Here is a 25,558-nt window from a genome sequence, read left to right on the forward strand (position 1 = left end):
AAAAATCCACAGCATTAAAAAAAAAGCCAATTCACCCTATCTCCCAATGTTAACAGGTCATTAAAAAAATTCCAGGATCTGTGTCTATATCTGCATCTTCGCAAAAAAATTAATCAGTTCTTTCTTGGGCCACACCCTATCTGTGTACCAAGTTTCATTGAAATCTGTCAGTTAATTTTTGAGATATGTTGTTTACAGAGAAACAGAAAAACAGACTAACAAACAGCTGAAAGCATTACCTCTGTGGCAGAAGTAATAAACCAAACAGACCAGCCAGCATTGGCCTAAGCTCTAGACACAAAAGAGGCACACAAAGCTCTGTCAACCTTGCAAAGTCTTCCTCAATAACATCTGGGAACTTGTGGCAAAATTGAGAGAGCTGTCCCACAGGTTTGTTAAGCAACAGTCTGACATAATCATGCTTACAGCCAATGTCACAGACTCATTCATCACCATCCTTGGGAATGTCCTGTCCCACCAGTAGGACAGGTATGCCAGAGGTGGTGGTGGCACAGTGGAAAAAAATTGGGAGAGTGTGGCCCTGGAAGTTCTCAATATTGACTCCAGATCACAGGCAGTTTCATAGCATTCTGATCAAACATGAGTAAGGAAACCTCCTCCTGATTACCACTCACTAAAATCATGAGGGGTCTGGACAGAATAGATGGTGGGAGAAATTCTTCCCATTGGTGGATGGGTTTAGATCCAGAAAACAAAAGACCCAATGGTGACATGATTCCATGATTCTATATCCCTCCTCAGCTGCAACTTCAATACTTCTCCATGTTGCCACTTTGATGAATTACTGGGGGAGCAAAGGCACAGAATGTACACTGGGTGGGGAAATTCAATGTCCATCATCAAGAGTGATTTGGTAATATCATTATTGATCAAGTTGGCCGAGTCCTGAGGACATAGCTGCCAGGCTAGAGTTGGGTTACAAGAGAACAAACACAAGAGAAAAATCTACTTGATCTCATCTTCACCAATTTACCTTCCACAGATGCATGGTCCAGGATAGCATTGGTTAGGAGTGACCATTGCTCAATCCCTGTGGAGATCAAGTCCTGCCTTCATACTGAGGGCATTCTTAATTGTGTTGTGTGGCACTACCACAATGCTAAATGGAAAAGATTCAGAGGACATTTAGCAGCACAAAAGTGGGCATCCAAGTGGTGATGTGGCCTATCAGCAATGCTGAATTGTATTCCACCACAAGCTATAATCTCCGACTTGTGAGTTGGAGAGGCTCTGACACATAAGGGAGGAACTTCTGAACAGATTTATTCATAATTTAGTCACACCCCAGAAGAAAACATCTTGGTTTTGGAGGGAGTAATTGGTAGGAAGCCAGGTAGCGGTGATTTAGGGGAGGCTGATAAGGAGGTCCCAGGGAGGAGGTCCTGCTGAAAGAGTATCAGGAGTTAGGTCTAGGTTAAAAAGCAAGATATTGAGGGTAACAACCTGTGGATTATTTCCAGAGCCATATGCAAATTGGCTTAGGAGCAGGCAGATCAGGAGAATTAATAGGCTGAATTTTACGTTGAGCCAATCAAGCGTGAAATCATGCGAGATGAAGTCGGGCAAGCATCCCAACATCATCACGCACTCGTGTGATATTTCCTTTGGCGGATGCATGCAAAAGTTGGGAGTGTACCTGCCGACAATTAAGAGGGTAATTAAGCCCATTAACTGTGCAATTGTCTCCTATTTTTTGTCGCCCGCTCAACTTTAAGGTTGGCAGATGGGCGAATCAACCAGGCTGCCTTTAGATTTTTCATGAAACCTCATTCAAGAGTGGGATGAGATTTCTGTTATGAAATAAAATTAAAATCTGTGGGCTGCATTTTTATCATCTATATTTTCAGGTGATGCTGGGTCATTCTTTCTGCTTCTTAAAACTCTATTGGAATATTTTCGGGTCTGCAGCTCCCTGAGGTAGCTCTCTGTATTCAGGGAGCTTTCTCTCAGCGCTCACCCACGCCTGCGTTGACGTCATCGTCCACCCTTCTTCCGAGTGTTGGGAAGTTTGTGTTCATTGTTTAACATTAAAAGTCTATTGATGACCATGAAACCATTGCCGATTGCTTTAAAAACCCCATCAGGTTCACTAATGTCCTTTAGGGAAAGAAATCTGCCGTCCTTACCTGGTCTGGCCTACATGTGATTCTAGGCCCATGGCAATGTGGTTGGCTCTTAAATGCCCTCTGAACAAGGACAATTAGGGATGAGTAATAAATGCTGGCCTAGCCGGTGATGCCCACCCACATCCCATGAATGAATAATAAAAAAATTTGCAGGTTTTTTAATGCCATCTGGAGCTTTTAACTGCTATGCAAGTTTCCTCCAGCTCTTTCAGATTTAATTTAGCTCTGGGTTGCAATACCTTTAGTGACCACTGCCTTAGCTGGTCATAGATTACTGCTTGACTGCAGTGGTGAAACTCTTTGTGATTTTTTCCAGTTTGAGCACTGAGTTCCATCCATGAAGCAGTGATTTTGGTGGGAAAATGGTTGAAGACTTCAGAAATGAAAGCAAACAGGGCAAAAAGCTTTATTTACAGGGTTCTTTCAGCTGTTAGGAGCTGTTATGGCATAGAATTTTCTTCCCAGTCCAGTCTGCAGTATTTAGCTTCAGCAGTAATGAATTCTCCTGTGTATCGCGTTCTACTTAAAGTGAGACCACCTGTAGTCTGCTGTTTTATTTCTGTTCCTGCTTAAACTTAGCAGTGTGAGAGACTAAGACATTACACTGTATATGTTTATAAAATATACATAGATATGCTTATTGTTATTTTTAAAATTTTAAAACTGAACAAAGATTTTTAAAATGGCTGAACCTATGTCTGCTTGTGACCCCCAAACTAAAGAAGCTATTTGGCAGTTTCGGGAAAACACGTACCTTGTTATCTCTGAGGAGCCACTAATGACCACCTGTGAAGTGTACAGCCCAACTTCAAAGAGAGCTATACAGAGGTTATCTGCATTTAATAGACCAGGCTGGCCAACAGGAGTTGGATCATGTGTTAAGACAAAGGACCTGCAACCTTCCTTTCAATTCCTAATGGCTGAGAAGCTAGGTACCAAATTAAGAAGAAGAACCTCAAAGATAATAATCTCTGGATTATTTCCCGAGCCAAGTGCAAATTGGCAAAGGAAAAATAAGATTAGAGAAATTAATGCATAGCTCAAAGACTGGTGTGGGAGAAGTGGGTTCTGGTTCATGGGGTGCTGGCGTCAGCACTGGGGAATGCAGGCACAGTCTACACCTGAACTATGCTGGGGTGTGTGTTCTTGTGAATTGCATAGCTAGAGAAGTGGAGAGAGCTTTAAACTAAACAAGGCGGGGTGGGGTTGCGGGGGTGGGGGGGGGGGGCGGTGGTGGCGGGGAGAGGGTGGGTGGTGGGAATGGTGGCGAGGGATCAAGCTTGGGTAGATGTGGCAAATTAATAGGTAGATTCAAAGTAGGAGACCATAACAGTAATATGGGAAATTAAGGTCATAGAACCAGGAAGAAACAGAGAAATAAAACCTAAGAATACACCAATAGTCAAGACTGGATGTTTCAAAGATAACAAAATGTCAAAACTAAAGGATCTGTAGCCGAATGAATGTAAAATCCATAGCAAAGCAAATGAATTAATAGCGCACATTGGAGTAAATAAATATGGTCTGATTGCCATTGTGGATATGTGGCTTCAGGATGTCAAGGGTTTGGTTCTGAATATTGAGGGGTATATGATATTCAAGAAGAATAGGAAGCTAGGAAAAAGGTGGAGAGGTAGCCCTATTGATCAAAGATGAACCTTAGTTCAGGAGATCCGGATGTAGAATCAGTTTGGGTAAAGATGAGGAATAGTAGGGGAAAGAAGCCACTAGTGGGAGTGGTCGACAGGCCCCCTAACATTAACCACAATGTAGGACAAAGTATACAAAAAGAAATATTGGGTGCTTGTTATAAAAGGACAGCAATAGTCATGGATGACTTTAATCAACATGTAAACTGGAAAAATCGGACTGACAGTAATAGCCTGGATGAAGAGTCCATAGAATGCTTTCGAGATAGTTTTTTTAGAGCAGCATGTTCTGGAACCAACCAGAGAACAGGTTATATTAGACTTGGGGCAGAATTTTGCCCTTGGCAGGGGTGCTCGGCGGGGGCGGGCAGGAAGCCGACTGCTGCAGCGCTGAATGCTGGGATGGTGTGCAAGCTGGCCAAGCGTGAACTACGCGCATGCACGCGAGTGAGCGCTGCTTAACCTCTCCGAGGCACAGAGCTGCATCAGGGAGATGAAGAGATATAAAAAAATTTAAAAATAAAAAGGTAATAAAACATGTCTCCTCATGTGACTCTGTCACATAAGCAGGGACATGTTATTAATGAAAAATTAAAGTTTTTATTTTCTTTTTATTTGCTTTTGGAAACTTCATCCTGCCCATGCATGAGGTTTCCAAAAAAAATGCAAAAGCTGCTTGGCTTTTTCACCTGCGAACCAACTTTAGGCTGGACGGGCAGCGAAAAATTTACATTAATTGATAACTTAATGCCCTTAACAGTCCTTTTAACTGTCGGCAGGCGTGCTCCCGGCTCCAGCGCGGCCCTGCCGACTGAACTATCGCGCGACTGTGCATTCGCATCGGCATGCTCGGCTAACATCAATGCGTGTCATTTCACGCTCGAGCAGGTTGGGCGTGCACCCGCCCGCCGAGCAAAAATTCCTGCTCTTGGTATTGTGCAATATGACAGGATTAGTTAATGACCTCAGAGTGAAGGCACCCCTGGCTAACAGTGACAACAATATGATTGAATTTTTCATCCAATTTGAAAAGGCAAAGAGTGAGTCCAAGACTAGTATTTTTAACTGAAATAAGGGCAACTATGTGGGCATGAAAGATGAGCTAGCTGAAGAGAACTGGGGTACTAGGCTAGGGGGTAGATCAATATAGAAGCAGTAGCAGGCATTTAAGGCGATTTTCAGAATACTCAGAATAAATATATTCCTACAATAACAAATCATTCAAAGGAAAGGATCCACCAGCTGTGGTTAACAGAAGATAAGGAAAGCATCAAATTTAAAGAAAAAGCATATAACTGTGATAAGATGAGTGGCAGGTCAGATGATTGGTCAGAACATAAAGAACAGCAGAGAATGATTGAAAGGCTAATCAGGAAAAGGAAATTAAAGTATGAGTGGAAGCTAGCTAGAAATGTAAAAATGGATAGCAAGAGTTTCTACAGATATTTAAAAAGGAAAAGGTTAAGTAAAGTATGTGTTGGTCCTCTAGAGAGCGACATTAGGGAGTTAATAGTAGATAATAAGGAAATGGCGGATGAAACAAACAAATATTTTGCTTATGTCTTCAGTATAGAAGATATTAAAAACATGCCAATAATAGCTACAAAACAGGAAGTGGAAGGGAGAGAGGAACTTGGTGAAATTACAATCACTAGGGCAGCGGTACTGAGCCAACTGATGGAGCTTCGGGCTGACAAGTCTCAGGGTCCGGATGGACTTCATTCCAGGGTCATAGCAGAGGTGGCTAATGAGGTTAGTAATGGTGTTAACTTTCTAAAATTCACTAGATTCTGGAAAGGTTCCATCAGATTGGAAAGTAACAAATAATACCCCTCTAATCAAGAAGGGAGGGAGGCAGAAAACAGGAAACTATAGGAAACAGTTAGCTTGATGTCTGTTGTAGGCAAAGTGTTAGATTCGATCATTAAGGAGCTGGGGACTTAGAGAAACTCAAGGTAATCGGGAAGATTCAGCAAGGTTATGTGAAAGGGACCAATTTACTGGAGTTCTTTGAAGGAGTAACATGCACTGTGGATAAAGGGGAACCTGTAGATGGCTGTGCTTGCATTTCCAGAAGGCATTTGATAAAGTGCCACATCAAAGGTTATTGTGGAAAATAGGGGGTAACATATCTGCCTGCTGTACTGAGTCTGCAGCACATACTGCTGATACCACAGATACATCATAGTTTACACCACTCATTAGCATATTTATTCTATTAACCCTTTACACGACACTGTCAGCCTTCAATTGGCCGGCAGCTCTCAGCAGATGGTATTCTTCCCCTGGGTTCGTGATACGGGAGAAGGCTTGCTGCTGTCTTGTCATGTGCATGAGTGGCATATGTGGGCCTTCTCGAAAAGAGGAGATTTTGCCTACTCTCCAGCTGGTGGCCGAGATCCCCATCACCTCCTCAAGATTCCCTTCTGAGTGTTTGAATGTGCAGAGTCCTGGTGACATGTCAAATGTAATTGCTAAACTAATTTGTTTCTATTTTTGCATGTAAGCTGTTCAATTGGAGAAAAGAAAGCTGAGAGGAGACTTGATAGAGGTATTCAAGATCCTGAGAGGTATGGACAGGGTAAATAGTGAGAAACAGACCCCACTCAAGTGAACATCAAGAACTAGAGGGCACAGATTTAAAATAATTGGCAAAAGAAAAAATGTGATGTGAGGATTTTTTTTTCACCCAGAGGGTGGTTGGAGTTTGGAACAAACTTCCTGAAAGGGTGGTGGAGGCAGCTTTGATCGAGATAGTCAAAATGGAATTGGATGCTACCTGAGAAGAAAGAATGTGCATTGTTATGGGGATAAGGCAGGGGAGTGGGTCTAGGTGGAATGCTGTTTCAGAGAGCCAGTGCAGACTTGATATGTTGAATGGCCTCCTTCTGCACTGTAAAGATACTGTGATACTGTGATATTAGTACGGAGAGAAGATTAGTATGGAGAGAAGATCCAGAAATTACTACTTTAGCGGTCCTGCTTGCTAACCTTCTACCTAGCTCCCTAAATTCTGATTGCAGGACCACATCCCCCTTCCTCCTATGTTGTTAGTACCAATGTGGACTATGACCTCTGGCTGTTTGCCCTCCCCCACAAGAGTGTCCTGCAGCCGTTCTGTGACATCCTTGACCAGGGAGGCAACAAACCATCCTGGAGTCACATTGACAGCCACAGAAACTTCTGTCTGCTACCGTAACTAAAGAATCCCCTATCAGTACTGCCCTCCCCCTCTACTTACTCCCCTCCTGTACAGCTGGGCTACACGTGATGCCATGGGCTTGGCTCTTGCTGCACTCCTCCAAGGATCCATCACCCTCACTGATATCCAGAATGGAAAGCCGGTCGTGAGCGGGACCTCTGGGGAGTCCTGCACTACCTGCCTGTTTCCCATGGACTGCCTGGCAGACACCCATTCCCTATCTGCCTGCTTACCCCTAACTTGTGGTGTGACCACCTCTGTGAACTTCAGTTATACAGGGCTGCTTCAGTTATACAAGGCATTGGTGAAACCGCATCTCGAATATTGTGTGCAGTTTTGATCTCCTTATTTAAGGAAGGATGTTAATGTGCTGGAGGCGGTTCAGAGGAAGTTTACTAGATTGATACCTGGAATGAGTTGGTTGCCTTATGAGGAAAGGTTAAACAGATTAGGTTTGTTTCCACTGGAGTTTAGAAGAGTGACTTGATTGAAGTATATAATATTCTGAAAAGTATTGACAAGGTGGACATCAAAAGGATGTTTCCTCTGGTGGGTGAGTCCAGAACTCAGGGCACTGTTTTAAAATTAGGTGTTGCTCTTTTAGAACAGAGACGAGAAAAAATTTCTTCTCGCAGAAGATCATGCGACTTTGGAATTCTCTGCCACCGAAGGTGGTGGAGGCGGGGTCATTGAATGTTTTTAAGGCAGAGGAGGATAGATTCATGTTAGGCAAGGGAATCAACCGTTATTGGGGATAGATGGGAATCTGTAATTCAAAACGCAAACAGATAAGCCATGGTCTTGTTGAATGGCCGAATGGCCAACTTCTGCCTCCATTTTGCACGTTCGTACATACATTTAACAGGCTAATGAATAAGGTCAGAGAATGTGGAGTCAAGGGTTAAGTGACAGAATGTTTTGCTTACTGGCTTCAAGACAGGAAACAGAGAGTGGGAGTAAAGGGTGATTATTCAGCATGACAGGGGTAGGAAGTGTTGCTCCAGAAGGATCAGTGCTGAGAACACTGCTGTTCACAGCTTACATTAATAATTTGGACTTTGGAATCAAAAACACAATTTCTAAATTTGCAGATAACACCAAATTGGAGGAGATGGTTAATACTGAGGAGGACTGCAATAAATTACAGAAGGACATTAATAAACTTCCAGAATAGGCAGATGATTGGCAAATGAAGTTCAATACAGATAAATGTGAGGCAGTACATTTTTGCAGGAAGAGTAGGGAGGTTGCTCATTACTTAGAAGGTGCAAGTCTATGTTGGTTAAAGGAATAAAGGGATCTTGGAGTGCAAATACAATGACCACTAAAAATTGCATCGCAGATTAGCTGGAAGAGATGTTTCCTTCACTCCAGCTTTTTCCAAACTCTCAAACTAAACTGCTTAACTTGAGACCCACCCGTAGGATCCTACTCACCCCTGTAATTAACTCGTTGGCCTTTTTTTTTATCATTCAAATCCCAGGCAACCTGGTTCCATGATCACTCCCTGGAACCCAGCTGTTTTTTTTACCAGAAATCAGGACCTCGTTCTTAAATGGACCACCACCTCACATGTCTTTTCTCCTGGGCATCTGATCAGTGCTCTAGGTGTGAACAGGAACTAGGTTATTGTGAACATTGTTCTAAAGAACACTTAAGTATTCTGGTTGAATTAAAGTCAGCAGGTCTATGTAGTTTATCTGTGGGTTATGGTAAAGAGACTGGGGGACAAGGTTGGGGAATCTGTGGAATATTCAGCTTTGTGTGTATCATCTAGATAACTGGATGCGTAAACCTTTGACCTCATAGTTTAAACTAAGACAGGGAGCTGGATGAAAGTGGCCAGTTATCCTGTCATTTAAAAGGTAAAACAAGAACTGGATTGGGAGCATTCAGCGTCTGTGAGCTATTTATAAGACGAGGACACAATGCAATTGAAAAAAAATCAGATTAAGGTTTTGTTTCTCATTGATAGGTCCTGCATGATATAATTCGCCTGCTCATCAGCATCAGTTTCAATAAAATTAGTTTGAGAATTTTATAATCCTATATCTTTGCCAGTGGTGTGATTTATTCTATTCAAGTCTGAACCCTCGTAACAGTTCAAATGCTATATGTCACTGGATAGTAATCCAGAGGCCCAGGCTAATGCTCTGGGGTCGAGTTCAACTCCCAGCATAGCAGCTGGTGGAATTTAAATTAAATCTAGAATTAAAAACTAGTCCAGTTGTGAATGGCGATGGATAATTGAACAACAGGAGGAAGGGGCTCCAGGAGTATTCTCAGTCCTCATTGATTGCGGTGTCCAGCACCTCAGTGCCAGAGAGAAGGCTGAGGCATTTGTAGCTATCTTCAGCTAGAAGTGTTAAGTGGAAATCCATCTTGGCCTCCTCCTCAAAATCTCCATTTTCAAAGAAGCCAGCCTTCAGCCAACCTTGTAGCAACAGTATTTATATAGGAACGCTGACATCAAGGCAGAATGACCGAGTGTTCTACCAAGGAACGCTTGCAAAATTGAAGTCAATGAGAATCAGAGGAAAATTCTCCACTGGTTGAAGTCATATCCAGCACAAAGGAAGATGGCTGTGGTTTTTGGAGATCAATCATCTCAGTCCCCATGACAGCGACCTAGGCCAAACTATATTTAGCTGCTTCATCAATGACCTTCCCTCCATTATGCTCAGGAACATGCTCAGTCGGTGGCTGATGATGTGCCTCTGGAGTGGGCCCTGAGGCGGCAGATGCTGGAAGTCCAGCAGGGTGTGCGGGAGGATCTGGCGGGGACCCATGAGGGAATGCGTTCCATGGTCTCCGTTGTGGAGGAGTCCTTGTGGAGCTTGAGCAATGCAATGACTCTCATGGCCGAGCACACTGCCTCTTCGATGGAAAGAGTGGCGACTCTCATGGAGAGGCTCCTCCAGGAGCTGAATCAGGGCTTCCTGGGGATGTGCTCAGACCTGCAAGCCCTCACACAGGCAATGACCTCAGCTGGTCAGTGCCAGTGTGGGAGATGGCTTGGGCACCCAGTATCCCAGCTGGGTGTCCATCCATCAATGGTGAGCAGGGAGGTCCAAAGTGATCTCACGTTGGAGCACGAGCTGCCTGTCATCTCTGCGGGCTCCTCTCAGGATGGTGCCACCCAGATGGTGGCAACAGCTCTCTGTCCCTCTTCCAGTGGCCTTGGCATCTGATGAAGCTGCGGTGACTGGGGAGATGGCAGCCATGCCACTGGCCGGTCCCTCCCAGTCGGGGCCAGCAGAGGCTCCAAAGGCCAGAGGACACCCGCCAAGTCATCGAGGCCAACAGGACAGCAGAGAGAGCAGGCTGTGTCCAATGCCAGTGCCAGCGAGGGGGGAGCACCAAGATGTAGCACCCGCAAGCGTAAGCATAAACCACCTTAGGCACAACACATATTTATCACTGGTGGTTTTCTTTTGCTCCACATTTAAGTTGCTTTTAAGTTGGTGTGCTGTTCAACACCTTTTAATGTACTTTGATTACTGTATGCAAGTTGCCAATCATTAAATGTTTTGGTTCTCAACAAGCCTTTGGGTGCTTTGTTAGTTCTGCAGGTGAAGGGGAACCCATGATGTTATGAGTGACTTGTTTGTCATTGAGCTTTATTGACAAGGCACATAGTTAATGTTCCTAACCAGGCAAATGTTGCTCTCAGGTATCGAGTATGGAGCCTGCAGCCCTGGCATGCATTGGTGGTTCAGCTTTGGTAGGCTAGCTGAAAGAGCATTGGATCAAAGCCTCCCGGGTGTTCCTGCCTCCCTGGAGGTTGCCCAGGTCTGCGTCTTTGCCATCAGCGTTCTCCTGACAGTGCTCGTCCTCTGAAGCACTACTGGACTCATCATCTGTTGCCTGTGCAGCTGTGTCAAGATCTTCTTCCTCCACTGCGTCCCCTCTTTCCAGTGCCAGATTGTGGAGAGCGCAGCATGCAACCACTATCACCGACACACAATCTTGGGGGGTTTTGGAGTGCGCCCCCTGAACAGTCCAGGCATCAGAAGCACATCTTGAGAAGACCGATGGTTCTCTCTACCAGCTTGACACAACTGTGGACAGCTGACTGGGAGACTCCACAAAGATCACCCACCGACCCCTGGAAAGAGCTGGAGGTATAAAAGTTGAGGGCCATTGTGACCTTTAGCGCCACTGGCATGGGGTGTCCACCCAAATAGTTGGAGCTGATCTCAGGGCTGATCATCTGACAGATGGAGGCCACTGTCTCCCTTAAGAGATGGAGCCTCTTTCGGCATTGCACCTCAGACATATTGAGGTAGCTGCATCGCTGCCTGTAAACCCTGGCAGCAGGATAGTGGCATCTTCTGCGGCCCCTTCCGCCTTGGGCTTCCTGTTGGCCCTGCACTCCTTGTGCCTGCGCTTGTCCTCCCAAAGGTGGCTCCCCTGGAGGTTGAATAGGGACTCCTGGCCTCCTCCCCCTTCTGGCCCTCTCTTCCTCCTCAGAGGAAGTGCCTCCAGCAGGGAGCACAATCCCCATTCCCACTGCAAGGGAAGGCTGTCTGATACCTGGAAGACCCCAAGTATTATGATTCCTTCAGAGTCCTGAACTGAAGTCTGTTCTTTCTGTCAAAGCAGCTCTAAAGAGAAATGAAGTTGTCCTGTTCGCATAAGCAAGTAGCAGTAAGTAAAAACTAAAGTTCTAACTACTTGCATTAGTGAGCCCACTCATCCCTCTTTTCCCACCCATGGATGAGGTTTTTAAAAATGCGGCCTACCCGCCTGCCCATGTGCTGCACTGAAAATCGCACGGGCTGCGAAAAATCATCTTCAATTTCTGCCTCAAATGGCCTTAACTGGCCTGTAGTTAATGTTCCTAACCAGGCAAATGTTGCTCTCAGGTATCGAGTATGGAGCCTGCAGCCCTGGCATGCATTGGTGGTTCATCTTTGGTAGGCTAGCTGAAAGAGGCAGGTGTGCTTTGGAACTCATAGCACTCACACCTTCTGAAATATCGCAATGGCACACGGTGATGGCGGGATGCACGCCCGACATCATCGCACGTCATTTTATGTGTCGGCGTGTTAGGCCCGCCCCCACACGCCGACCGGAAAATTCTACCCTTGCTTTCAGAGCATGGTATGTCAGACCACAGGTTGCTGATCGTTTTACATGGACTGTGTACTTACTGTGAACATTAGAGTGTAAGATAGCTTTTGTAACTTGTGTTATTCTAACAAATCTGTATACATCTGTACAGGTATAACTGTGGGCAAAGGACTATTGTAATATAGTTAATCCTTTCTTGTTTAATACATGTTTTAGGCTTTTGTTAAAAGGTCATCAACTGACTCCGATGACTCTGTTCAGTAGCCCCTCTCCATGGGCAGACTTTTCCCAAATTTGCACTGACTGTAGTAACAGGTAGGTAAAACATCATTTTACCCATCAGCCATGATAGAAGGTTTTCATGCTGTTTCGTCCTGAGCACACTTCATTATTTATGCATGCCCGGGAAACACGCCGTTTCCATGGCGAGCAGACTCTTATTCGCCAGCCTGCCATCACCTCGCTGCTGCATCACGCCGGGCATCATGTTTAAAGTCCAGCCACAAGCACACATCTCATTGCTTCCAGACCACCACTGATGCATGGAAGACATGGCCCTGAAACTGAAGAAGACTGCAGCCCCCAGGTTCAGCGACGCATCCATTGAGTGACTATTGTATGTCGTGGCGGCCCGCCCGGATGTCCTGTACCCCAGCTCTGGCCGCAGGATGGGCAGCAACAGCACTAACCCGGCTTGGGAGGCGATAGCAGTGGTGGTCAGTGCCAACCCCCTGCAAAAGAGGACAGCCACCCAGTGCCGCAAGAGGATGAATGATCTCCTCCATTCCGCCAGGGTAAATCACTCATCTTATCACTCAACTCACACACTGACAAACCCAACACACATCCACAGGGCCCTCACTCACTGCCAGTTCAAGGGACATCACCATTCACTCTCTCACAATCACCGTCATTGTCCTTATCCCGTCCATGGGACCACTCTACACCCACACAAGCCAGGCATACTTATCATTTGGCCTGGCAGGCGCCCTGCTTACACTTTCTCCATCTCTATCCATGCAGGACAAGCTGGCACACAACAAGAGAGACCAGTGGCAGAATTTTTGAAATCAATGTCCTCATAGACTTTGAAAACAGAGCCATCCAGCTGGCCGGTGATGACCGGGACCGGTCCTGTGCTGACGGTGAGTTTGGCACTGCTCTACCAAGCGAGGATCCAGCAGTGCAACATCCATCAGACAACCATGCTGTGAGTGATGTGTCCTGTTTCACAGGCCACTGCCATGCACTAATTATCTCCCCTTGCTTTCACAGGCACATCTGCCAAACAGCCAACAGAGTCCATGACCCAGGGCCTCCAATCAAACCCCGAAGAAACCTCTAAAGAGGAATCTGGAGGCACCCTCCCTGAAGTCCCATCACAGCACCCACCCACACCCTTAAAAGACACCTCAGTGGCAGGGATGCATTTGCCCCCTGATATTCCCCCCCTGTCACCAGTTGAGCATGGTGGCACTTTACCCTGATTCTCCGGCGCCCCTGAAGCCTGCAAAGCCACAGGTGACCCTGGCGAGCTCTGTAGAACATTGCTGTTCACTCACCTCCAGTTCACCCAAAGTGCACGTCGCCTCTGTGCTGTTGTGAAACACATCGGCGTCCTTTCCCACCGACGTGGACGGACGATCCAGCGGGGGTGCAAGAGCCTGGCGGGATGGCCTGATAATGATATGCTGATGTATTACAATGAGGTTCCTGATGACTGATGGCAGGAAATGCAGCCCGCTATCACCAGTTTGAGCAAACAATTGTGACCTGCCTTCTGATGCCGTGAAACCGATCACGCCATATCATCCGCTCATGCCACCTATCATGCCCACTGCCAACGGGCACAGAAAATTTCGCCCCACGTATCTAAACAAACAAATAAATGTTAGTATCTTTCAAGCTGTGTTCCAGCCGGGATCAGGCTTGTCCAATGGTAATCTCAGCTGGGGATCATAACACAATGGAAGCTGAGACAGCGGCCACCAGACCCCACATCACACTGGGCCCATAAATGTTGTCATGGAGTTGGCAACCACATCTATGGTGAGAAGGATTGGCTCCAAGCTCCCCCTGATGTCCTCTGCCAAGTTGGAGCCAGACTCTTAAATGGTAGTTGACAGTGACAACAGGCTCTCTGTCATGCCTCCCAATGCACCAAGTGTGTATCCTCATCAGGATCCTCCTGTAGGTTGCCCCATCTGAGCCACTGCAGCAGAACTCATCTGCAACATCACCCTCCAGGGAGTTGGCTCACAAACTTCCCTTTCCTATTCCCCGGACTGCAGCCTGCTCATGCCCGGTGATTCACCATTTCCAGATCTCACCTCTATTCTCATTGTGCCAGTATCTGAGCTGGTGGCTGCAAGTGTCAGATCATATGACAGAGATCTGGAGCAGCTCTTGTCCTTCCTCATTAGGCTACATTGGCTGGCCAGAGGGCAGCTCTTGTGTATCTGAATGCAAAAACGCGGAAGAGGAGGATTGTGATGAAGGGAGAGGGGTGGTGAGATGGAAAGCAAAAGGCCCATGGTCACATCTGCAGCTTCCACTTCATGCTGGATAGCAGGATGAGGGTGAGGTGGAATCTGAGAAAATGCTTAAGGCAGGAACATACTGTTATTCTGTATGTTTTCAGATACAGCGGGCTTGTCACAGCCCCAGGTGTGGAGTAAAGATTCCTCCAGAAGGCTGAGGTAATGCAGGCATTTCTATCCCTCTCTGGTTCTGTTAAACACCCTCCTGGGGCACTTGCCCTGCACGAGAGAGGGGAGAAATGTCAGTTATTTTGTTGCAACGTGTTTGTGTGATGTGCCTGCCATAACTGAATAGCCAGAGGTTTGTTCAAGCAGCAAGAGGTGATGTGAGGCTGGCAGCATTCGTATCATGCGTGAAAGTGAGGTGGAGTCTCTAAATGTTTGCCGATGAGTGAGTGATGAGGGATGTGGTGCATTGAACAGCATGAGAGGTTGGTGGTGTGTTGCATAGATGCCACTGAAGGTGCTTTCACTGTTCTTGACCATTTGCGTGAAGTCATTGAACTTCTTGCAGCACTACTGGGGCAGATTCCAGGAACTGTGCTCAGCGGCCGCCTGTTTCCATTCCCTTCTGAGGGTTGGCTCCTGACAGAAATGTCTGCTCTGCCCTTGCACCTCTATGCTCATACCTATAGAACCACATTGGAAAACGCAAGAACCCTCTCTCTGTTCTGCTGCTCCATTTGGTGTGCTTCTCCTTGCAGCCAGTTCCTCCACAGATAGTCAGCAGCAGCTTCTGTATATCGGGTGCATCTCCCATTTAATAGTGGACAGCTGCCTTTAGGATGTACAGACTAGCAGAAACATTTGTTAGCCACACATGCTGCTTTGCTCCCGGTTGAGAGTACATCCTAGGAATGGTAACAATTTCTGAAAATCAAACGCTCATTCTAAGAAAATGACCAGACAGTAAAACTACTCTTTATAGGTGGTAATGGGTTTCTTTGGTGACAGTACATTACATCTACCATAATGTTTTGATGGTGTAGCAGTTAAGTGCCACTAAACTAATAATCCAGAGATTTAGACTAAAAATATTTCAGTGGCAGTTTGACAATTTGAATACAGGCCAAAAAAGAACTGAAAATATTAAAAAAAAATGGATAGTAAATATAATAAGTGGCCACAAAACTGTTGTAACTCATCACGTTCATTGATGTCTATTGGGAAGGAAACCAGTTGTGCTTATCTAGTTTGACCTACATGTAACTTCAGTTTCACACTAATATGGGTGACTCTGAACTATGCTCAGAAGTGGCGTAACAAGCCACTCAGTTGACTCTGTATGAATAGGCAATAAAGTCTGTTGTTGCCAGTGATAGCCATATCCTGAAAATCAAGGTTAAAAAATCTACTATCTGATTTAATTTGCATTTTGAGAAGTGGATCTGTAATTTTTTCTCTTTCTATGGCCATACATTACAGAATAGTTAGTGTAAGCAGGTCAGTAGTTTTACCTCTAGGTTGCTAATAGCGTTTAGGCAAAAAGAAAATGGAATACTAATCTTGGTGCAATGGTATTTACTTTAAAGCAGCTTTGCACAAATTTGTTTGGCTGAAAATGTATTATTTTTCTTTATATTAATGTGTGACAAGCTATTGATGTGAAAATTAATTAATGAAAAATAATTGATTTTGCACTGATGAGCACGGAATTTTAAGCATCTTGTGCACCACTCTAAGGATTCCGTTTTATTCATCAGTAACCAATTTTATATAACCAGGACAATCGTCACTATCGTTGAAATTCATATTCAATTAAACATGTATCATTAGAATGTGACAGTGAGCAAGATTTACAGTTAAATACTTGCACCTTATGGCACATTAGTGTCAATGGAAACACTACAGTGTTGTGTACACCTTTTGTTATTAACAAACAATTTTCCCTTCATGACAATTGAAATAATAGACGATCAATTTCCTCATTAATAAGTAATCCCAAATTTTAAAAAAAGTAAGGGATTAATGACTTTGATAAAGATATGCAAGCAGAGCACATTTGCTTTCTGCCATTGGCATAGCGATATTGTAAGCACAGTCTAAATATACTGTGAGCAGCTGACCAGACAACAGAGCAAAGCAGATGCCCTGGAGGAGAAAGTCTTATTTTGCGTGCTCCACAATTAGATTGATCTAATTACTCCATATTCTCTGCACACATTTGGTTTCAGTGGGATCAAGAAACTGCCAAAATTCTTGTGTAAATGCACCCTAGCATTCTAATAGATAAAGGTGATTTATTTAAAAAGATAACCTGAAAGGACATTATAACTTTAAAAACTCCTACATTTTGCCACATAGAAATTGTATTTTTTGTTCCCAGCAGTATTTTTACTGTTAATGTTTTCATTTGAAGTGTGAACAGTTTGGTGGTTAACCTAACCAAAGAATTCCATTAACCCCCTTATTATTGCATTTTAGAAGCTGCAATTTGCCTCCTTAATGCATCATTATTTATTTTCAGTGAATATCTAATGGCACTACACTGGCCCCATGGATATCCTGCTTTATAATCACATTTATAATAATCTATCCCTTCTATCTTAACTTCTTAATGGAGCTATCATGTGCATGTCACCCTCCTTGACATAAATCTACCCACATATGGAATGTAGATTAGGCATTATTACCGACAGGAGGGAGATGGTAGGATAGTTTCCCCTCACTTTCTCCCACCTCTTGACTAACCACAACAAGGTATGTTTTAAAGAAGAAGTATTTTAACCCCTTTGAGTGCTGTCACTCCCAAGAACGGACATAAGACAGGTTTTCTCATAAGTTTAATTAAAAAGAAGAAAGAATAAATGTTTATTTTTCAACAACTGAAATGTAATCACTACAGCAACCAACACAGTCACACTTGACATGTGCATACAAGCAAAGGTGGCTTCAAAAGGTTAAAGAGTCAAAAAGTCACTGGGTGGAATTTTACAACCCCAACATGGCAGGGGTGGGGCTGTAAAATGCAATGAGCCATTCAAAAGTCCATTGACTTCGGCGGGACTAGAAAATCCCCCCAGCGGGATTCCACCCACTATTACTCTGGTTTTACGAGATAGAAGCTCGAAATGTTGCAGGCCTGGTGATTTTCTTTTGGTTCATTGAAGAAAAGGGAGGTTGGAAGTTTCTGGTAATGAATTCACAGTGGCTTACTCTTTGCAACAGCAGGTTTCTGGCTTTGTTTCAGTCGAAGTTGTAGTTGAGCCCCAGTAGGGAAGATATGACTCGGTTCTATAAGCCTTAAGGTAAGAGGATAGCCACACTTCTCTGTCTGTGAATGAATTATTTGCTAGGCAGGATCTCTTCCCTTGGTGGTCTCTTTGTCTCCAAAGCTGACTGACATTAAGCTGCTGCTCAAAATATGTGTTAATAAAAGCTTCTTCTCATAAGCTGGTTTCCGTCAGGTGACCATAGTATTGGTGTTCTCATTATCCATAAAACTGGTCCCTGATAACATTAGCACTGACACACAATGGGGGCTGGAATTTCAGCCATATGCGCCTTCTTGTGATAAAGTGGTTTTCCTTCGCATCCTTTCTGTGGAATTTCATTCTGCAGCCATTAAGTCTGGGTGCTGATTAAGCATCAGTTTATGTAGACATTTAGACAATAGTAGCTGTTAACATGACAGGAGAGACCTGTTGTATTTTTAATGCCTCTTCAATGGCATGTCCCAAAAAGGTCATTTAGGTATTAATGCCCTGCCCAGACAAGCAAGTTACTTCCAGCTTTGGGCAGTTTCATGTATCTTTACAGATAAGGAGGGAGGTCACCTGGCTCCCTTGACTCCATCTTGTTTCAAGATAAATTGTCTATTTTCCATTTTGTTTTTAAAAGTAGTGCCCATATAAATTTGTGGGCATAACTACACTGGATGACAGGTATATTGTCATGTTTGTTGCAGAGAGTCATCTGCTAACTACAAATAAAATTATTTGTCCCTGTTATGCCTGCACTGACATAAGCACTACAGTTTATCCAGTTTGACAATATCCCTGTTATAATTATGCATGTAGTATAATAAATAGAAACTGAAATGACATTGGGAACAAATTGTGTTCTTGAGATGAAATTAGAATTTAAGTAGTAATTTATTACCCATTTATCATTGATAATATCCAGTTCTATTTAAAATTAATTTATAAAGCAGAACCTCTTATTGGTTTAATAATACAGCAAGTGACTGTGAACAATAACAACTGGAGGAAAATTAAGTGTCTGGCATTGATGTAAAATTTCCTGCAGATTGGTGGCAGTACTGGCCAACCTTGCAATAGCTCGCAATTTGTCTTCAACTGCAAGTGTTGCAACCCTGAGCAAAAATAGTTAGAAAGCTAACTGGTAAATGGATGTACCCACATAATATGTGTTAAAATAAAGTCATGCATCAGAAAGTTGAATCCATTATGATCATTTCAAAAGATTAATCTGTTAGAATTTACTTAATTTATATATTTATTGATATCTATAATGAATGAATTGTTCAGATCTTTTGCAACTTTGCAAACATCTTAGGGGAATGTGGAAAAAAGGTTTTTACGTTTACAAAATGACGTTATTTTATGTGGCACACTCTGAACTTATCAATCCCCCACTGGGAGGGCAGGCAACAATTGCTGGAGTCTTCTCTACTCTCGTTCCAGCCTATGCACTTTAGCATACACAAATATGCTATATTGTCATATGACTGTCGGGGGTGAATAAATCAGCCTTAGTTTAGCTCTTTAGCTCAAATAGCATCAGTTTGGTCGATTGCAATCCAAGCTAATTATGGAGGAAGAAATATTCTTGTCATAACAAAATCATAAATGCATTCTTTGTGGATGCACTCATGATAGATTCATAGAACCATAGAACACTATAGCACAGAAAACAGGCCATTCGGCCCTTCTAGTCTGTGCCACAATATTATTCCGCTAATCCCCATTGACCTGCACCCAGTCCATAACCCTCCAGACCTCTCCCATCCATGTATCTATCCAATTTATTCTTAAAACTTAAGTGAGCCCGCATTTACCACGTCAGATGGTAGCTCGTTCCACACTTTCACCACTCTCTGAGTGAAGAAGTTCCCCCTAATGTTCCCCCTAAACCTTTCCCCTTTCACCCTAAAGCCATGTCCTCTCGTGTTTATCTCTCCTAATATAAGTGGAAAGAGCCTACTCGCATTTACTCTGTCTATACCCCTCATAATTTTGTAAACTTCTATCAAATCTCCCCTTATCCTTCTACGCTCCAAGGAATAAAGTCCTAACCTGTTTAATCTTTCCCTGTAACTCAACTCCTTAAAACCCGGCAACATCCTAGTATATCTTCTCTGCACTCTTTCAATCTTACTGATATCCTTCCTGTAGTTAGGCGACCAGAACTGCACACAATACTCCAAAGTTGGCCTCACCAATGTCTTATACAACCTCACCATAACATCCCAACTCCTATACTCAATACTTTGATTTATGAAGGCCAGTATGCCAAAAGCTTTCTTTACAACCCTGTCTACCTGTGACGCCACTTTCAGGGAATTATGTATCTGAACTCCCAGATCCCTTTGTTCTTCTGCACTCCTCAGTGCCCTACCATTTACTGTGTATGTCCTACCTTGGTTTGTCCTTCCAAAATGCAACACCTCACACTTTTCTGCATTAAAATCCATCTGCCATTTTCTGGCCCATTTTTCCAGTTGGTCCAGATCCCTCTGCAAGCTTTGAAAGCCTTCCTCGCTGTCCACAACGCCTCCAATCTTAGTGTCATCAGCAAACTTGCTGATCCAATTTATCACATTATCATCCAAATCATTGATATAGACAACAAACAACAATGGCCCCAGCACAGATCCCTGAGGCACACCACTAGTCACAGACCTCCAGTCTGAGAAGCAATCATCCACTACCACTCTCTGTCTTCTCCCACACAGCCAATTTCGAATCCAGTTTACAACCTCTCCATGGATACCAAGTGTCTGAATCTTCTGAACTAACCTCCCATGTGGGACCTTTTCAAAGGCCTTACTAAAGTCCATGTAGACAACATCCACAGCCTTTCCTTCATCTACTTTCTTGGTAACCTCCTCGAAAAACTCTACAAGGTTCGTTAAACACGACCTACCACGTACAAAGCCATGCTGACTATCCTTAATCAGCCCTTGCTGTCCAAATAATTGTATATCCGATCTCTCAGAACACCTTCCAATAATTTACCTACTACTGACGTCAGGCTCACTGGCCTGTAATTACCTGGTTTATTTTTGGAGCCTTTTTTAAACAATGGAACAACATGAGCTACCCTCCAATCCTCCGGCACCTCACCTGTTGCTAAGGACATTTTAAATATTTCTGCCAGGGCCCCTGCAATTTCTACACTAGTCTCTCTCAAGGTCCGAGGGAATATCATGTCAGGCCCGGGGGATTTATCTACCTTTATTCGCTGTAAGGCAGCAAGCACCTCCGCCTCTTTAATCTCTATATGTTCCATGACACTACTGCTTGTTTCCCTTCCTTCCTTATACACTATGTCAGTTTCCTGAGTAAATACTGATGCAAAAATACTGTTTAAGATCTCCCCCATCTCATGAGGCTCCAAACATAGACGACCACTCTGATCTTCAAGGGGACCAATTATGTCCCTTACTATCCTTTTACTTTTAATATACTTGTAGAAACCCTTTGGGTTTACCTTCACATTATCTGCCAAAGCAACCTCATGTCTTCTTTTTGCCTTCCTGATTTCCTTCTTTAGTATTTTCTTACATTTTCTATACTCTACAAGTACCTCATTTTCTCCTTGTTGCCTATACCTGCTATACACCTCTCTCTTCTTCTTAACTAGATCGCCAATATCCCTTGAAAACCAAGGTTCCCTATGCCTGTTAACTTTGCCTTTAATCCTTACAGGAACATGCAAACTCTGCACTCTCAAAATTTCGCCTTTGAATGCCTTCCACTTACTGAACACATCCTTGCCAGAAAACAACTTACCCCAATCCACTCTTCCTAAATCCTTTCTCATTTCCACAAAATTGGCCTTTCTCCAATTTAGAATCTCAACTCGAGGACCAGACCTATCCTTATCCATGATTAACTTAAAATTAATGACATTGTGGTCACTGGACACAAAATGTTCGCCTACACATACTTCTGTCACCTGACCTGTCTGGTTCCCTAATAGGAGATCAAGTATTGTATCCTCTCTTGTTGGTACCTCTATATATTGATTTAGAAAACTTTCCTGAACACATTTGACAAACTCCAAGCCATCCAGCCCTTTTACAGTATGGGAGTCCCAGTCAATATGTGGAAAGTTAAAATCTCCTATTATCACAACTTTCTGTTTCTTACATTGATCTGCTATCTCTCTACAGATTTGCTCCTCCAATTCTCTCTGACTATTGGGCGGTCTATAATACAACTCTATTAGTGTGGTCACACCTTTCCCGTTCCTCAGCTCCACCCATATGGCCTCTGTAGACGAGCCCTCCGGACTGTTCTGCTTACGCAAAGCTGTGATATTTTCCCTGACTAGTAATGCCACTCCTCCCCCTTTCATCCTTCCCCCTCTATCACGTCTGAAACAACGGAACCCCGGAACATTGAGCTGCCAGTCCTGCCCCTCCTGCAACCAAGTCTCACTAATAGCAATAATGTCGTAATCCCACGTGCCAATCCACGCCCTAAGCTCTTTCCGACAATACTCCTTGCATTGAAATAGATGCACCTGAGAACATTTCAATCCCATACAAACCTTTGATTTCTGTCTATACATGCATTCCTCGCTTGACCTTTATCCTCCTCCACCTCACTATCTGCTCTAACACTCTGGTTCCCCTCCTCCTGCAAATCTAGTTTAAACCCCCTGGAGCAGCACTAGCAAACCTACCCGCAAGGATGTTAGTCCCCCTCCAGTTCAAGTGCAAACCGTCCCGTCGGAACAGGTCCCACCTTCCCTGGAACAGAGTCCAATTGTCCAGAAACATGAAGCCCTCCCTCCTGCACCATCTCTTTAGCCACATATTTAGCTGCATTATCCTCCTATTTCTAGCCTCACTAGCACGTGGCACGGGTAGCACTCCTGAGATCGCAACCCTGGAGGGCCTGTCCTTCAGCTTTGCACCCAACTCCCTAAACTCTCTTTGCAGGACCTCCTCCTCCTTCCTATCCATGTCATTGGTCCCTACATGGACCACAACATCTGGCTGCTCACCCTCCCTCCTGAGAATACTGAGAACTCGATCCGAGATATCGCGGACCCTGGCACCAGGGAGGCAACAGACCATCCGGGATTCTCGATCTCTCCCACAGAACCTCTTATCTGTGCCCCTAACTATTGAATCCCCTATCACTACTGCTCTCCTCTTTTCCCTCCCTCCTTTCTGAGCTGAGGGTCCAGCCTCAGTGCCAGAGACGCGACCACTACAATTTGTTCCTGGTAGGTCGTCCCCACCAACAGTATCCAAAATGGTATACCTATTGTTGATGGGAACGGCCACAGGGGTGCTCTGTTCTTTCTGTCTATTCCCCTTCCCTCGCCTGACAGTCACCCAGCTATCTGCCGCCTGACTTTTAGGGGTGACTGTCTCCCTGAAACTCCTGTCTATTACTGCCTCTGCCTCCCGTATGATCCGAAGTTCATCCAGCTCCAGCTCCAGTTCCCTAACTCGGTTTGTCAGGAGCTGCAGCTGGATGCATCTTTTGCAGGTGTAGTCACCAGGGACAATTGTGCTAAACTTAAACTCCTAAAATTCAGGGTTGTTTTGATCATTAGTTTAGGCTGATGGTCCTACTAATGGTGGCATCATACTTAATTAGGGCAGACATTTACAGTCCCCCTGCCAGTGGGGGTACCCATAAAATTCTACAGGTGTCCACTCCGCTGCCTACGTGCCTGCTCCCAATCTTCCAGCAATTTTATAGAGAGTGGGAGAGGCTGAGAGCAGCCTGCCCATCCTTGCACCAATCGAAGACCCTCATTAGCCAGTTATTGGCAACTTAAGGGCCATTTCATGGTCAGCCACAATTGTTCGGACATCAGAAGGCGATCAGCGATGAGGGTGCAGTCGAGAGTGGGGGGCGGGGGGGGAGACGCTGGACAGGTTAGCCCATTTGGGCCTAAGGCAGGAAAGGGGGGCTGCCTCCTTAATTTGCCCCCTTTCCCGACCGGGACCCCTCCCACCATTTCAGTCCACTCCCTCCCCCACCGGCTGTCCCTTCCTTCCTTGGCCTTTATAAACTGGCCCCCACCTACCTTGCCTCTCCTCTCCTCTGGGGCCTCCACTCCTTGTCCTGCTGAGAGACCCCCGGAATTACTTGTATTCTGGGTTCCCGGCATCTGGTCCTGTGAGACTCGATGTAGTACCAGCAGTGGTCACTGCTCTCAATGATGCTGCTGGAACTAGACAGCTGTTGGTCAATCTGATTGGCTGACAGCTCTTTGGGACAGTTCGGCAGGCATGCAACCGCCTCCAGTGCATGCCTGCCGAACAAAATATTGAAATGTACACATGAGGCACCAATTGTCTTTAAAGGATTGTGTAAACATAATGTGGGTACATTTATTAAGACTAGGCACATGAGAACAATTATTCATAGTATAAAGCTAGGAGACATCAGAGCTGTGTACTATGCTCTACTCAAAGCAAAAGTGAAACTAAGACTGGATCACTTCACACATTTGCCTTCTAGTGATGTCATGCTGATGTCCCTTAAAGGTATATTACAACATCCTCCTTTCTCTTTAAATATACTTTCTCCACTTCTAAAGAAGTATAGCTATTTACAAGACAGGTTCATGTTTAGTTACCCGCATATAAGTGGATCAAACTCATGTTTTTATTCATTTATGGGATGTGGGTGTCGCTGGCTAGGCCAGCATTTATTACCCATCCCTAATTGCCCTTGCTCAGAGAGCATTTAAGAGTCAACCACATTGCTGTGGGTCTGGAGTCACATGTAGGCCAGACCTGGTAAGGACAGCAGATTTCCTTCCCTAAAGAACATTAGTGGACCAGATGGGTTTTTATGACAATTTAATTTTAATTTAATGATTTTTAATTCCAGATTTATAATGAATTCAAATTCCACCATCTGCAGTGGTGTGATTTAAACCCAGCCTCCCAGAGCATGACCCTAGGTCTCTGGATTGCCAGTCCAGTGACAATACCACTATGCCAGGAATCTCTAAAGCTAAAAGGTAATATGCTGGTATTCCCAGGTCTTGCAAAGATAACCTTGTCCGGAGATTTCTATAATTGCTCACAGTGACCTGTGGGATTATCATTCTTGAATGTTGCTACTGGTTGCATTTGGGACTTTGTCCTAGATGTAGTAGGACTGTATGGTGGTTGAGGAGCTGGAATGAATCTGATTTGTCCTCAGTTACAACTCAACGTTGTGCCTTTGTGTGCAATGACTCGTAGGACTTTGGGTCTGAACAAACCCTTATCACCTTGGTTGATTGCATGGGTTCCCTGATGCAAACTTGTTATCCCAACTGCAAACTTGGAAATTCTGTGCCTTTTTATTGTAGAGGTCGGTCATCTTCTCTTGTAGTTTTAAAAGTTGCTCTCCAGTTTTGGAGAGAATAAAATGGGTAGGAGTAGGTAAATTGGTAAGCACTGATCTGCCAGACATGAGCTCTGCTATTGATGGAATAGTTGCACTTAAAGGTGTTGCTCTCAGATGTGTAGATCTTGTTTGGTTTGAAAATTAGGGATTTCACCATGTGCATCATTCATTCAGCTAGGCCATCAGATCTAGGGTAATGAGGAGAAGAAGTAGTGTTATCAATATTCCACTTCTCACACATATTCTGAAATGGCTTACCAATACATTGCAGACCATTATCTGTAATGATCTCTCTAGGCACACAGAATAAACTGAAAATAGCACTTAGTGTGCGTGCGACAATTGTGCTTGATGTATCGTACAATTGTCGAATAATGGGGCACTT

Source organism: Cetorhinus maximus, chromosome 3 (assembly GCF_964194155.1).
Source record: "Cetorhinus maximus chromosome 3, sCetMax3.hap1.1, whole genome shotgun sequence".
In the NCBI taxonomy this organism is placed as follows: Eukaryota; Metazoa; Chordata; class Chondrichthyes; order Lamniformes; family Cetorhinidae; genus Cetorhinus; species Cetorhinus maximus.